This window comes from Chlorocebus sabaeus, chromosome 16, assembly GCF_047675955.1.
Source record: "Chlorocebus sabaeus isolate Y175 chromosome 16, mChlSab1.0.hap1, whole genome shotgun sequence".
In the NCBI taxonomy this organism is placed as follows: Eukaryota; Metazoa; Chordata; class Mammalia; order Primates; family Cercopithecidae; genus Chlorocebus; species Chlorocebus sabaeus.
Genome location: NC_132919.1, coordinates 43,345,523 through 43,360,862, shown reverse-complemented (window position 1 = coordinate 43,360,862; position 15,340 = coordinate 43,345,523). Strand labels below are relative to the sequence as shown.

General features: G+C 34.6%; 1 protein-coding gene across 1 annotated transcript in view; it reads left to right on the top strand.

The window, feature by feature from the left end:
* The window catches only part of STXBP4 (syntaxin binding protein 4), a 197,943-nt gene that overhangs the window by 83,294 nt on the left and 99,309 nt on the right, over positions 1 to 15,340 (top strand). The gene's annotated exons all lie outside the window — the stretch shown is intronic.

Sequence of the window (15,340 nt, the reverse complement as noted above, 5' to 3'; positions counted from 1 at the left end):
AGATAGGCACAAATCATTCAATGCTAAATTTAGGGGAAAATTTTGATGAAGAGCAGAATATTTACATGGTTTTAAAGTATCTCTCTACAAACTGCTTATTAATTGCAAGGGGATAAAATAGCAATTATATAGTGGAGGAATCAGAAAACACCTTGACTGGTGCTAAATGTTGATATCCCAATGAAGAACATATGGGCATTGTGTGACTCCAAATGTGATGCCCAAAAAATGACAACAACATCACCTGTGTAGTTTTCTGGCTGAGAATGTGTAATCTGAATCTAACCATGAAGAGAGGTCAGGCAAGCTCAAAATGAGAGAAAGTTTTGTTTAAAAAAAAAAAAAAAGACGTGTATGACGTGTGTGTGTGCGCGCGCGCGTGTGTGTATGGGTTGTATTCTTTAGAAATGTCAATGATATTTTCTTAAAAAAAGCAAAGATAATAGAAGTTTACAGATTAAAAGATGCTAAAGAGACGTGAAAACTAAATACAGCATCTGACTCCAGACTGGATCCTGTACCGGAATGGGAAAAATGCTATAAAGGACATTATTGGGTCAGTTGACAAAATTGGAATACAGATGGTAGATTAAAGCATTGAATTGATGTTAAACTTCCTAAATTTGTTAACTGTACTGTGGTTATATAAAAGAATATCCTTATTCTTAGGAAATATCTGGTTATATAAGAGAATATCCTTATTCATAGGAAATATTGGAGTTTTTAGGGATAAAGGACCGTGATGTATATAACTTACCCTCAGATGGCTAAAAAAGTGCATGTATATATTTATATATATCTGTATTATTTATACACATATATATGTAATTGCATTATGTTTAACTATTACATATATGAATACATATATGAGAGAGATTGAGAACATGTAAAATCTCAGCAGCAACCACTTACTATCAGTGGCTTACAAGAATATATTGTTTCTCACTCAGGAACATGTTGGCAAAAGGATGAACCTGGGGAATTAGATAAATCTGGGTAAAGGATATGAGGATATTCTTTATATTATTCTTGCAGCTCAACTGAATATTTGAAATTATTTCCAAAGTCAAGTTCTTTTAAAGTCCTCTATTTCGGGGCCAATTTTCAGACCCTCATTTTATTAAATATTTTTGTACTTTAATTGATATGACTTTTTAGTGCTTTTCATTCTGTATCTTTTATACCTCCATGAGTTTTTATGACCAGATCTTTTTACATTTTAGTGTTTGCATCCTGAAAATGGACATTTACAAATCTTTCTAGTTAGTTTTTGTATGTAGAATAAATTAGGGAAGTTTTCTCCTAACTTTAAATTTTTCTTTTCTCCTAAAGGCTTGGAATATATAATCTTTAGAATATCAACCATGATTGATTAAATAATAATTATATTAAAGGCTGATGTAAGACGTGAATCTAAAGAAAAACAGTAGTTGTTTTTTTTTCTTTTTCTAGCAGTACCTACTTTTTCCACATGAGGCCCTCCTGTATTTATTTCTGTGAAAGGATTAGTTTCTGTTATTAAGAAAGGTCCTGTCTGCAGGAATAAGTAATCTAGGGCTAATTTGTATTAGAATTTAATAAGACAAAAAATGAATATATGAAAAAATATATAAATAAAAGAATCTTATATGGTTTACAGTGAATTAGCCAGGCACGATGGCTCGCGCCTGTGATCCCAGCATTTTGGAAGGCCAAAGTAGGTGAATCAGTTGAGGTCAGGAGTTCAAAACCAGGCTGGCCAACATGGCGAAACCCCATCTCTACTAAAAATACAAAAAATTAGCCGGACAGGGTAGTGCACGCCTGTCATCACGGCTACTCGGGAGGCTGAGGCACAAGATTTGCTCTAACCTGGGAGGTGGAGGTTGCAGTGAGCTGAGACTACACCACTGCGCTCCAGCCTGGGTAACAAAGTGATATGCAATCTCAAAAACAAAGCAAAAACAAAAAAACAGTGAATTGGCCTAAGGATAAGTGCAGTAGATAATGGGGTTTGGAGTTATACCATTTTAGTTTATACCCTGACCCTGCCTCTTGCTAGCTTTTGACCTTTATCAAACTACTTCACCTTTATGGGTCTTAGCTTCCTCATCTGTAAAATAGGGTTGATAATAGGATCCTTCACAATAACATTAGAAGTATTAAGATAATATACATAGATGATAATGTGTATAGCACATACCACTCAACAAATATTATTATAAATAATAGAAGCAGAAATATTAAGAGCTGGAAATGATTTGTATTAACTATTTAATAAAGAGGAGGAAAATGTAATTTTAACTGAGCGCATAAGGGGACTTTTCATAGATAAGGTGGCACGTCAGCTGACCCAGACACAGAAAGGGAGAGCATTTCAGGCTGGGAAAACAGCATGAAAATCATGGCAAAAAAGGGGAAATTTGCTTGTGTTTGGGGTCAAAATAGACCTTTTCTATGCTAACTTTATTTGTTAACATATTTCTGTCGTCATGTCTTAAAAAGTGTTAATAATATCTACCTTATAATTTTTTCATAGGACTTGAGAATTTAAGAGCCTAAACCTGTCAGGAATCTAATTTTGAATACTAGTTTTGACATGTATTCTTTTATCAACATCATTATCAAAGGCCCAGGAACATAAGGGAAACATGGAAAGATGAATCTGTTAGGAAATGACATTTGGGTGGGTGTGTTGGGGCCTACACATATAAACAGTTGAATACCAGCCTAAGATCTTAGAGGACTGCCATTTAAAATATTTAACAAAGAGAGAAAAGTGAACAACTGTCTCCACACATAATCTGACCCCACTCTTTCTTTCATACTCCATAACCAATTTGTTGGGCCTACTTTTTTTTTTTTTTTTTTTTTTTGAGACGGAGTCTCGCTCTGTCGCCCAAGCTGGAGTGCAGTGGTACGATCTCGGCTCACTGCAAGCTCCACTTCCCGGGTTCACGCCATTCTCCTGCCTCAGCCTCCCGAGTAGCTGGGACTACAGGCGCCCGCCACTACGCCCGGCTAATTTTTTTGTATTTTTAGTAGAGACGGGGTTTCACCATGTTAGCCAGGATGGTCTCGATCTCCTGACCTCGTGATCCACCCGCCTCGGCCTCCCAAAGTGCTGGGATTACAGGTATGAGCCACCACGCCCGGCCAATTGGGCCTACTTTTTGGAAGTCACAGAATTTTGCCACTTTTCACCACTTCCATCAGTGGTCTAAGCCGCCATCAAGTCCCGCCTGTATTTCTATTACAGCTTCCTACCAGATCAGCCTATTTTTACACTGCCTCACTCCCATACTGTCTAATCTGAACAAAGCAGCCAGAAATATTGTTTTAAAACTGCATGTAGAATTCTCCAGGACTTTCTGTCTCAGTCAAAGTAAGCTGGAAATGCTGCAAGTAGAAATCTCCAAGTAATTGTTAAAGCCTATGAGGGCCTACATGACCTGCTGTCCTTTCCCCACACTAACACTCCTTTTAAAGTACCTCAGCTCTTTCCACACTTCTCCCCTCCACCCCTCTACTCATTCTCCAGGTCATCTGGTCTCTTTGCACCATCATTCCTCTAACCCTTACTGTGTGTGGAGGAGTTTCTTTCAGTATAACTGATTACTATCTTACATCTTAAATAATTTACTTACGTTTTGCTCTTTATCTATGTCCCCCATCTGAAGGGTAAGCTTCATGAAGACAGCTATCTTGGATTTGTTCTCTGATTTATCTTACAATAATAGCTGTTATTAGGTACTCAAACATTTGGTGAATGGATGAAGGAATAAATGAAGGATATACTTTAAGGTTAAACTGACAGCAAGTTGGGAAGTAACCAAAGATCAGATAAAAGACTGTCGTAATAGTCTAGAACAGCAATGTCCCTTAGAAATATAATGAAAACCATGATATATTGCTATATTTTCTAACAGCCACATTTTTTAAAAAAGTAAAAAGAAACAGGTAACATTAATTTTAATATGTTTTATTTAGTTGATCTAAAATATTACTTTAGCATGCAATAATATTTTAAAATTCATTATGATATATTTTTACCTTTTTTTATACTATATCTTTGAAATCTAGTGTTTTTTAAATTTAGAGCACATCTTAATTTTTACAGTGAATTTTCAATGGAAATATTGGATCTGTGTTTAGATTTAATAAAATTTACGGTTGAAAAAGTGAATTCACATACTCAAATTGTTCCAAACTTATTTTAAAAGTTTCTGATAACTGAACTGAACACCAAAAATCTTTTTCTCTTTAATATTTATATCCACACTAACAAAACTATTTTATTTTTTAAGAGGAATTTGTTTTTAAGAAAGATCTTTTTAAAGCTGCGTCTGTTAAGTACCTTCACTAATTCTTGTCAGCTCAGTATTATTAGCATAAAATTCAAGCCTGGGAGATGGAGGCTGCAGTGGGCCATGATCATGCCGCTGCACTCCAGCCTGGGCAACAGAGGAAGAACCTGTCGCAAAAACAAACAAAAAAACTGGCCAACCCCAGTGGCTCATGCCTGTAATCTCAAAACTTTGGGAGGCCAAGGCAGGCAGATCGCTTGAGCCCAGGAGTTCGTTCCAGCCTGGGCAACATGGAGAACCCCCAACTCTACAAAAAATATTAGCATCAAATTCAAGGAACGTTACATATAATGAAAGCAACTCTAAATTTGGCAGTATGAAGAAAACACCCTTCAAAATTTTTTCAGTTTTCATAGCCAGTTTACGTAACACTATCAATAATTGAGATCTACATATTACCTTATAGTAGAAAAATGGGTAAAATCATTATTTTTTATTTATATTATGAAAAGGTTCAATTTCACTATAAATTCTTATACTTATCTAGCTTCATAAACAAACTTTCCTTTTCCTTGTAGTTTGTAGTTTAACTCATTTACATGCACTGTGATATTAATGAGAAAATGTAAACCACACTGACATTTTCCTTTGTCTGGTTACTGAATATTAGATGCACATTCCTTTTGTTTAAGAAAACCTTCAATTGGAGTTAAAAGTACAGAAAATCTTTGTAAATCTCTTTCATATCTCAGCCAAAAAGTATTGGCAAATAACAGCATCAGAAAATGTATTGTCTTCCTTTTTTCTTTTAACAGTTTTATCAACTACTGATGACTCATAGAATTTACGTGCATATACTAAACAGTGTTAGCAACTCTATCTATGATGCTTGTCATAAAACCAGCTTGAGAAAACTGAGCACAAATATTTTCAATATGTATCATACAGTGGAATAAAACAATAAAGCAGCCTCTTTCTTCTTTGAAAATCAATGAATTCAAATTTTGTTGTTGTTTTTAATTTTACTTTGAGTTCTGGGGTACATGTGCAGAACGTGCAGGTTTATTACATAGGTATACATGTTCCATGGTGGTTTGCTGCACCTATCAACCCAACATCTAGGTTTTAAGCCTCACATGCTTTAGGTATTAGCCTTATGCTCTCCCTCCCCTTGCTCCATCTCCTGACAGGCCCCAGTGTGTGATGTTCCCCTCCCTGTATACATGTGTTCTCATTGTTCAACTCTCACTAAAGAGTGAGAACATGCGGTATTTGGTTTTCTGTTCCTGTGTTAGTTTGCTGAGAATGATGGTTTCCAGCTTCATCCGTGTATCTGCAAAGGACATGAACTCTTTTCTTTTTTATGGCTGCATAGAATTCCATGGTGTAGATGCGCCACATTTTCTTTATCCAGTCTATCATTGATGGGCATTTGGGTTGGTTCTAAGTCTTTGCCATTGTGAACAGTGCCACAATAAACATACATGTACATGTGTTTTTATAGTAGAATGATTTATAATCCTTTGGTTATATACCCAGTAAGAGGATTGCTGGGTCAAATGGTATTTCTGGTTCTAGATCCTTGAGGAATCACCACACTGTCTTCCACAATGGTTGAACTAATTTACATTCCCACCAACAGTATAAAAGCATTCCTATTTCTCCACATCCTCTCCAGCATCCATTGTTTCCTGATTTTTTTAATGATCGCCATTCTAACTGGCGTGAGATGGTATCTCATTGTGGTTTTGATTTGCGTTTCTCTGATGACCAATAATGATGAGGCTTTGTTCATGTTTGTTGGCCACATAAATGCCTTCTTTTGAGAAGTGTCTGTTCATATCCTTCACCCACTTGTTGATGGGATTCATAAATCTAAATTTTTGATGCAATATAGCTGGAGCCCCATTTATCATCATGAAAATTTGTTTTTTATTATCTACCTGAAACTCTTTTTTGACAGATATAAAAGAGTTAAAGATATCTACACTGCAAGTTTGATTTTTTTAGGCTGCAAATCAACAACATTTTATAAGTTTGGACACCCTTTGAGGCAGTACATGCCTGAAGTATGAATTTGGTAGTGTCTCTTACAGGATATGGCCCACTGAAAGCTATTTTAATCAATTGATCGTTGATATTCTTAGGAAGTTCTTATCGTTGATGGGCATTTGTTTTATTACTTAATTGAATGTCCTCCATTTTTTATAAAATATGTTTCCCAGTAGTTTTGTCATAACTGAAATTACTATCTCAATCTAAAAATGGTTTTCTTTTTTGTGCAAAAATTCTAGCCATTTTATAGTTACAAATGTTGGACATTTACTTCTGGTGACTAACTTTATTGATTTTTTTTACTGCTAATAGGAAACTTCTTATCAAATTCACCATTAATCTGCAAAAATGACTATCAATATTGCTCACTTTTTATATATTTCAGAATTCTCTTATACAGTAGACACACTATTTGCAAATTGCAATTGCATTGTTCCAGTAATATTACTAGCTAATTTATCTCCATTTTATTCTACATCAGTAGTATGTCTTCACTTTTAATTTAAATTTAATTTTGTCCATACTTATTTTATGGACAAATTTTTACTAAATAGAAAAAATAATTATAGCCTAATAAAAATAAGTATTTTAATTTAATTACTAATATGATTTACCTAGGTATCATTGTAACTCATGCTGATTGCATAAAATATTCAGATAAACCTACTGTGTATACATATTAGTTGTAAAAAAAGATTTATAATTAATTAATTTTTTGACACTGACCACATCAGTTACGCGTTTATGTATACCACTCAAATGACTCATGTGCCTGACACAGACATTACAGTTCAACAATAATATATTAAATCTTAAAAATAATATCTTAAATAAATATCTTAATATCTTAGTTGTACCAAAACAATACAGTCTTATTTGTGAAAAAACTTACATTACTTGAGTTTTTAAACTTAAATACAAGCTAATTAAAATTAAATTAAAAATTTAAAATTTAGTTCCTTAGTCAACTAGCTATATTTCAGGTGCTCAGTAGCCACATACAACTAGTGGCTACTGTGATTAGAAATGCTGATGTAGACCTCTACATCCTTTCTACTCAGAGTGGTCAGCAACAGGAGAGCAATCAGGAACTTAGAAATGCAAAGTCTCAGGTCTCATTCCAGATCTATAGAATCAGACTCTGCACTCTTCAGATGATTTGTTTGCACCTTAAAATTTGAGAAGCCCTTGTCCAGGCAATAGGCAATGGAGGATTTAACTGGGTAATCATAAATAGTAATATACCAAAAAGGTCTATGCAAAAGACACCGTGAGGATAAAGTCAACCCGATATAACAGTGATAGAATGTGCAGTAATAAGGAGAGACAACAGTCAAGGCTTTGTAATTTAGTGACTGAGAGGCTGTAATGATGCAATCAACAAAATAAGACAAATGAGATTGAGGGTAAAAATGTGTGAATTCAGAGTAGTACTTAGTGTATAGTTTCCAGTTTAAACAAAAATAATTAAAAATACATGTATACATCTGTGTATACAAACCCACATGCATACATACTGAAACACCATTCATTTCATAAACAAACACCATAAAAAAAAGTAGACTACCCAAAATCAACCCTAAAAGTATCCAATTTTAAAATATGTTGGCCATGGGTACTATTCAGCTTTTCTTATGTATATAGATTGATATTACTTTGTTAAAAGGATTTTGATGATACAGACCTATTGTTAATGAAAGAGTACCTATGCTTTAGTGAAAATACCTTTCCATTTTTCCAAAGATTGATTTCTTTTTTCACAATAAATGAGTCTTTAAAAATTACAGAGTGTGTATAACTCTTCTCTTAAAAATTTTTGAAAACTAGAAACTTGAATTGTGTGAAATTTGACAGTTTCTTTCCTTTGATATCCTTTTTAAGATCTTTACACCAAGCTAGTACAGTACTAATGATCATCCCATGTGAATTCCTTAAACATGTAGATATCCTAATTATTAAAACAGGATGTGAAGGGCTCATTTTTCACTGGAAGGATCACCTTCATTGTTTTATTCAATCAGGGATAGCTACCAGAATACCTACTCACTGTTTTGAAAAGAATTAGCTGTACTGTTCTCTAAAACTCAAGTGGTTTTTTTTTTTTTGAGTTTTTATGTCTTACAGAATAACCGAACTTAAGTTTAAAATCATGAGCACAATTTCCCATGAAATTGTTGTTATTTTTTCTTCAAGTTCTAACAATTTTTAACAGGCATGGGCCACTCTTTTAGCAACTTCCTTTGATCAACAGCTTTCTAAAGCCTACTCTCACACTTACATTGTTTTTAAAGTTTCTTTCAGCGTAGTATTATGACCTAAGGCAGCAATGAATTGGTGAACAGTCCAAAGCCAAAATATTTAGCTTGTCTGAACCAGTCTTTGCCCTAAAGAAACGTGGGATCTTAAGCATTTGGCAAATTCTCTAGGTTCAGATAAGCCCAGTTGTAGTTGGCCTCACCTGTGTAAAGGTTGGGTTCAGTTCTTGAGGAGAGCATGAAGTCCTGAGGCAGAAATGTAAGGTCAAATCAAGACAGGATTCTCTGTGGACAATTGAGGTTGAACATGAATCAAGTAACAGCTAGTGCAGCTGACATGTGAGCTATCTTAGTTTTCAGATGAAGCAACAAATTAAATATATCTTTAAAAGGAACAACAATAATAAGTGATTCCTAAAGTACTTTTCACATTTTCACACTTTTAAAGATTGTTTGTGTATTTATTTAAAAAGCAGTAAAGCCTCTAATTTTTAGAATTGATATGATTTCTCACTCTTTTTTCTCTTTAGTGATCTAAATTTTTACTAGCTTTTCATATAGCACTAGTAGGTGTTTTAAGATGCTATCTCATCTTCAGAGGGAAAAAGAAGAAAAATACATATATTTGTCAGTCTTTTCTGTTCTAAAAGCATGCTGTAGTAAAATGTTCCTGTTTCCATTTCAGATAGTCACTGTGGCCTCAGAATGTCAACTTTTATTTTCTATCAAAAACCCTCTTTACACAGATCCTTTATGCTATTCTTTTATAACCACAGCCACATCCTACCTGCTCCCCTAACACCTGGCAAACACTAATCTATTCTATATCTCCATAATGTTGTCATTTCAAGAATACTGTATAAATGAAATCATACAGTATGTCATTTTTTGGGATTGATTCTTTTTACTTAGCAGTAATTCCCTTGGGATTCATCTAGATTCTAGGTTGTTCCTTCTTATTGATGAGTGCATGTAAAACTGGTTAAATCTAAATAAAGTTGGTGGATTGTATCCATGTCAGTTTCCTAGGTGCGATAGTCTATTACAGTCATGCAAGATGTAACTGCTGGGGGAGATTGGATAAAGAGTACATTCTCCTATACATGCCTGTAATCCCAACACTTTAGGAGGCCAAAGCAGGAGGATTGCTTGAGACCAGGAGGTCAAGATCAGCCTGAGCAACAAATCATGACTCCATCTCTACAATTATCTTAAAAGGCTTTTTTTTTTTTTTTTTAAATATGTACTTTAAGTTCTGGGATGCATGTGCAGAAGGTGCAGGTTAGTTACATAGGTATACACGTGCCATGGTGCTTTGCTGCACCCATCAACCCTTCATCTACGTTAGGTATTTCTCCTAATGCTATCCCTCCCGTCGCCCTCGATCCCCAGACAGGCCCCAGTGTGTGATGTTCCCCTTTCTGTGTTCTTGTGTTCTCATTGTTCAATTCCCATTTACGAGTGAGAACATACAGTGTTTGGTTTTCTGTTCCTGTGTTAGTTTGCTGAGAATGATGGTTTCCAGCTTCATCCATGTCCCTTCAAAGGACACGCACTCTTCCTTTTTTGTGGCTGCATAGTATTCCTTGGTGTATATTTGCCACATTTTCTTTATCCAGTCTATCATTGATGGGCATTTGAGTTGGTTCCAAGTCTTTGCTATTGTGAATAGTGCTGCAGTAAACATATGTGTGCATGTGTCTTTATAGTAGAATGATTTATAATCCTTTAGGTATATAACCAGTAATGAGATTGCTGGGTCAAATGGTATTTCTGGTTCTAGATCCTTGAGGAATCACCACACTGTCTTCCACAATGGTTGAACTAATTTACACTCCCACCAACAGTGTAAAAGCATTCCTATTTCTCCACATCTTCTCCAGCATCTGTTGTTTCCTGACTTTTTAATGATCACCGTTCTAACTGGCGTGAGATGGTATCTCATTGTGGTTTTGATTTGCATTTCTCTAATGACCAGTGATGATGAGCTTTGATTGGTGTACCTGGAAGTTGGAAAAGGCTTATTAAAAAGATTTTTAAAAATCTCTTTGAGAAAAGAAGTTATAAAGCTCTTATAGTGATAGACAGCAATCTGGTTGAAGAAACTCATTAAACAAACTTAATTGGATTTTTTTTACACTAATTCCTTTTTTGTGATTCAGAAAGTGACTCCTGTATTCTCCACCATTAGACTCTGCCCAAGAAACTGCCTAACGTGAAGACAGTGAGCTTGGAGAAGGAACACCAGCACATAGCTTTTGGACAGCCCAGCTGGCATTCCTGTTTGCACAGATACCAACTGTACCTAGTGATTCATTAGAGGTGAATGTAGCCTTCTAAGCAAGCATTGGCAAACAAAAGTGTCTATTTCAGAATTATCATTTCCAAATAGTTGTTGGTCTTTTTAATTGTAGAAAAGATCTTACCATCTTAATGATTCTAAGATAAATTTTATTATCCTATTTATAATATGGAACTCAATTTAGAATCACAGAATTTTCAATATTGGAAGATTCTGCAGGAACCTTCCAGTTCATTTGATTATTGCCTACAGTAGGTTGGCCTATTTAGAACTGATGCTGTTAAAGTTCTAGGTTCCATACTGTGAGTCACTTATTTTCTGGCTATTTAGGGATCACATGTCATACTTTATCATCAATTGTTTCACACAGCCCTGTAGTAACTTATAAGGGAGACCTGGTAAGAGAATTTAAGAAACATTTTTAAATGCATGCTTTATATGGAGTCATTGTGAATGCTAAACATACAGTTCTACAAGGAGCTCTCAATCTAGTAAGGAAAAATAAAAATAGAGCCAAATCATCACTTTCTAGAAAGCATTTCATAATAGGTGCCCTGTGGCTGGTGAGTTGTTAGAGGCCTATCTATATAGAAAAGTAGGCATTACTCCCCATAATTTTCTTTGCTTTACTAGAAACAAACAAATACGCATCACTAAAATTCCATTATTCAGTTGCTAAGAACATCTTTGAGAGTATATTTTAAACAACTACTTAGAAGCTGAACATTTTGCATTTCTTAATGTTAGAGCAATATAAATTAATTTGGCTGACAAACTAGTAAATTTTACCCAAGGAGGAAGTAGTGATAAGGCAGTTGATACTGTAAAACTCTTATCTTGGCAGTTTACTATGTGAGAAACACTTTCTGTCCCTTACTTCAGTATGGGACTCATGACATTGTGTTAAATGATTTATTCACAAGCTATTTTAGAGTTAAAAACAAGACTTCTTTAGTCATGCCTAATCCCACAGAAATAAATCACTCTGTTTGAAAATATTACTTTGATTAACTTTCATCCATATTAGATATCAAAGATTGTCTGTAACCATGGATTTGAAATTAAAATGTGAACTTCATCGCAGTTCTTCAGTATTAAAGGCAGCTGATTTCCTAATGTGGTTGCTAGTGGTATTCTGCTGCCCCTGCCACGTGCCCTTTATCTTGTCTGTGTCCCCTTCCCACCACTGCTTTTTCCTCTTTCCTCCTCTCATATCTTAATCACTGTTTTTCCCCTTTCACTACTGTAATTATAAGATCTCTTTACGTTGTAGTTATTAACCCTATTTCTGCCAATTCTGGAGCACATATTTCCCTCTGTCTACAAATTGCCTTTCTAATGTTTGTTTGTTTGTTAGAGATGGAGTCTTGCTGTGTCGCCCAGACTGGAGTGCAGTGGCATGATCTTGGCTCACTGCAACCTTCAGCTCCTGGGTTCAAGCGTTTCTCCTGCCTCAGCCTCCTGAGTAACTGGGATTACAGGCACACACCACCATGCCTGGCTAATTTTTGTACTTTTAGTAGAGACAGGGTTTCACCATGTTGGTCAGGCTGGTCTCGAACTCCTGACCTTGTGATCCACCCGCCTCAGCCTCCCAAAGTGCTGGGATTACAGTCTAATTTTTTTCTGAAGTTTTTAAACATAAGTGTTTTTGTGTTGTCAAACCTTTGCCTTTATGATTTTTCCTTTTTTATAACTTTAAGTTCATTCCTAGCCATATTTCAGATATATATTTACGCACATCCCTGTAATATCTTTAATTCATCTAAGAAATTATTTTGTTAGACATATGGTATGAGATGAGGGTCTACACTTTACACTGTTTTTCCAAACAGTTGTCGCAACCACTTTTGTTTTGTGTTATCACCATTGTCATAGATTAAATTCTTACATAATATAGAGTCTGTATGGGGCTATCTGGTCTTTCTAGTTGCTTTTTCAATACATATTTATTAGGTAAATCACTGTTTTATCTAACTCCTCTTTGGCCAGTACCAACTATTGCTGCTTTATGAAAGCCTTAAATTCTTGGGCCGTGTTTCCTCTTGTTTCTTTCTTTATTTCTTGTAGTTTCAAATTTTGCTTACCAGTTTTCACTGATTTATTCATCGACATCAACTTAAGAATCTTTTTATTTAGCTCTTGTTATGTCTAGCTTTGAATTTAGAATTCTTGGTCAAATTCCTCCAAAACAAAATTTGATGAAATTTTGATTCCAATTTAATTAAATCTCTAAAGGTTAATTTGGAAGGAGTATTTTTATGTTTTAAAGACCAGATCTCCCTTAAATCCCAAATTTCAGATGAATTCTAATGTTTAATACCCCAAAAGTTGCTTTTGAACTGTACCATTTTTCAATGAAAAGAGTTTAATCTTCAATTATGAAAGGAAATTTCCAATACTATAAATTTTCCCTTTTGTGTAACCAGAATTGGAGAATTAGGAAAGTTTTTTTTTGTTTTTTTTGTTTTTTTGTTTTTTCTTTGTCAGTCTTCATTAAACCAGAAAATACTTGTTCAGGGTTAAATATATTTTTCAAAGAGGGTTATAACTGATATTTATATAGTGAACAATTTTCATATGATAAAATTTATCAATTAGGTGTATTTTTATATCTGTCCTTGATTAGGGACTTCTGTTTGTAAAGGAGATTGAAAATTGTTTCTTTGATTTTCTTTGATGGTCAGAGGCAGAGATCAATTTTGCACCTTTTGGAGAGTGAGGCAGCTGCAGGTAAAAAAAGTTGAAAGCTCTTGGGAGGGTTAATTAGAGCTAATTATAATCTGATTGACCTGCTTTTCTTCCAAAAGCTTAACCTATCTTTCTTTGTAAAATGAGGATGGATTTTACTTTATCATAAAAAATAAAGAAAATCTTTGTTTCTTGAAGTTCTAGATATCCATCATTATTACACACTTTAAAAATAAGTGTTGCTACCTAAATTGTGGAATCAAGGATTAGGTAAGGTTGAAAAAGACCTTCAAGATTATTTAGTCTTAGAGAACATGCACTGTATTTCTCATGATGGAAAATTGTGTGGTTTTTTTGTTTGTTTGTTTGTTTGTTTTGAGACAGAGTCTCTCTCTGTCACCCAGGCTAGAGTGCAGTGGTGTGATCTCAACTCACTGCAACCTCCACCTCTCAAATTCAAGAAATTCTCCTGCCTCAGCCTCCCAAGTAGCCGAGATTACAGGGTCCTGCCACCATACCCATCTAATTTTTGTATTTTTAGTAGACATGAGATTTCACCGTATTAGCTATGCTGATCTCAAATTCCTGACCTCAGATGATTCACCTGCCTTGGTCTTTCAAAGTGCTGGGATTACAGATGTAAACCACTTCACCTAGCCGAAAATTGTAATTTTTAAGGAATATAAACTAATGTTCATAATTTTAAAATCGTATATATTTAATGAAAATAAGAAATAAAATTGACAAGTGTAATTGTCATTTTTAGCATTGGTATTTTCTTCATTCCACTTAGTCTTATTTGCTTGATAAATACTGTAAAAAGATTTTTAAAAATTTATATAAAAAGAATATAATGCAGCCAGGCATGGTGGCTCACACCTGTAATCCCATCACTTTCAGAGGCCGAGGCAGGCAAATGTCTTGAGGTCACCTTGAACCTAGGAGGTGGAGGTTGCAGTGAATCGAGATCACACCACTGTACTCCAGCCTGGGCAACAGAGTGAGACTGTCTCAAAAAAAAGAGTATAATGAAATAATTTGCCTGTTATTATATGGTGTTTCTCAAAGCATGGTTTATGATTATTTTAATTGTTAAATGAAATGTAATTCTAATATTCCCATACATCTGAACCCTTTTTTGAAGAAATTTCCTATGAAAGCTTCTTGCCTAATAAAGTTTCTTAAGGCAGTTTTTTTATATGAAAAATGAAATAGTCATTTTCATGGTTTGTCAACTCAGTTATATCTCATTTTATGTTAAGTAGAGCACTTGCTCATATTAGATAGGGTTTTTACTCTCAGGCAGATTGTGTTCTAATTTGGGCAGTCAAGACCCTTTGATTTTAGAAAGTTGGGTAATAAAGCATTTTAATGACAGTTCAAGATAGCAGTAAGAGTACTAAATATATGATTAATTACAGATGAAAAATATAAAAGATAAAAAAGGAGAGAAAGATCATTTATACAAAAGTAAAGTGGAAAAAACAGATAAGGTGAAATCTAAGAAAGATTTTGAAGGACAAGTAACACCTAGATGATGGAAAAAGGTGAAAAGTGTATATACCTAGAGGATTAATGTGACCCAAAGTGTCTTGGAAGTAGAAAAATTTCATCTGGTAAATGTGGTAAGTTAATGTACTTGGATATGGGAATCATCTGAGAGTTAAGTGGACTAAAGCTAGTAAGTGGGTTGATTTGGAATAGGTAGTAGAGAACTTTGAAGAATGAAGAATGAGGATATATTTTATCAT